The sequence below is a fragment of the Limulus polyphemus genome, unplaced genomic scaffold (assembly GCF_000517525.1).
Source record: "Limulus polyphemus unplaced genomic scaffold, Limulus_polyphemus-2.1.2 Scaffold3043, whole genome shotgun sequence".
Lineage (NCBI taxonomy): Eukaryota > Metazoa > Arthropoda > Merostomata > Xiphosura > Limulidae > Limulus > Limulus polyphemus.
The window spans coordinates 121,741-123,449 of NW_013668653.1; positions in this window are offsets into that span (position 1 = coordinate 121,741).

Genomic DNA, 1,709 nt, shown 5'->3' on the forward strand with positions numbered 1-1,709 from the left:
AATGGATAGTTCTAGGTTGTGGTGTTTGTAATGATAGTACATGGTAATGAAGTTCTATGTTGTGATGTTTTAAATGGTAGTACATGGTAATGGATAGTTCTAGGTTGTGGTGTTTGTAATGATAGTACATGGTAATGAAAAGTTGTAGGTTGTGATGTTTTAAATGGTAGTACATGGTAATGGATAGTTCTAGGTTGTGATGTTTGTAATGGTAGTACATGGTAATGAAAAGTTGTAGGTTGTGATGTTTGTAATGGTAGTACATGGTAATGGATAGTTCTAGGTTGTGATGTTTGTAATGGTAGTACATGGTAATGAAAAGTTGTAGGTTGGGATGTTTTAAATGGTAGTACATGGTAATGGATAGTCCTAGGTTTTGATGTTAGTAATGGTAGTACATGGTAATGGATAGTTCAAGGTTGTGTTGCACGAAATTGAACAAACTAAGTTTATGACGCATGTTTTATTGTTAATGTTCTTTATGTAAACATTTTTATATATCCTTCCACTTGCTTGTTTGGGTTCTGTCTTCCAATCTGCGTCCACAATCATATCCTTCAGTGTAGTCTCTCTCATCTTCTTGATGCTTGTTACCAGAAATAATTACCAGAACCGAATTACTTAGTACCATTATGGTACTCCCATACTTCAGGTGGAAAAGACGAAACTTTTAAATGAATTAAAGCATGCACCTCGGCACCGCCACCGAAATCTCGCACTGGTGGTAGTAATACGACAATCTGAGGACACATGGCTATCTACACCTTAATGTAGTATGAGCAGCTGGTCAGAGTCGAGCTCAAATATTTTAGGTCGTGCTACAAACGAATCTGCTTAATTATAGATGTCGCTTCTTGCATATTTAATTCCAATCTAATACATCCCTCAAGATGGCTGTGTCTTATGTACAGCTAACGTTCTTATACTTGCTTGACAAGGGAATTCACTTACATAATGGAACTACAGTATACTGTTTCGGTTTTAGTATGAAATATTTTATGGTTCATTTTAAAAATGGAATGGCTCGAACCGTTATATAGTTATCATCATCTTGGTAATTGTTCGGGGAAGAGGGTGTTCGAAAACTTTACTAATGTTGTTCGAAACTGAAGGTCCGGAGTATTCGGAAACTGGTTTGTTTGTTTGTTTTTGAATTTCGCGCAAAGCTACACAAGGGCTATCTGCGCTAGCCGCCCCTAATTTTGCAGTGTAAGACTAGAGGGAAGGCAACTAGTCATCACCACCCACCGCCAACTATTGGGCTACTATTTTACCAACGAATAGTGGGATTGATCGTCACGGGCCTCGGAAACTGGATGTTGAACAATCTCTCCATCGCCCTTCTCATGAGTTTGTAGCATGTTCTATAAAGAGAATAAATAAAAAAAAGATCATAATATCCAAAAGACAAAAAGAGAGAGATCAAAGGATCCAATGCTGAAGAGATGGAGGAGATGAATAGATCCAATGTCCAAGAATTAGTTGTGTATATATGTGTGTGTGTGGGGGGGGGGGTAAATCCGAGAAACACTCATTTTCTCTTTTTGTTAACCCTGAAAAAGGCCGTTTTTGTTTCAAATATATAAGATACTGAAAATAAAGTCTACTTGGAACTGGTGTACTATCCGTTATATAGGCTTTTACTTCTTGTATATCTTAAATATATATATATATATTTATATATATATATATATTTAAGATATACAAGA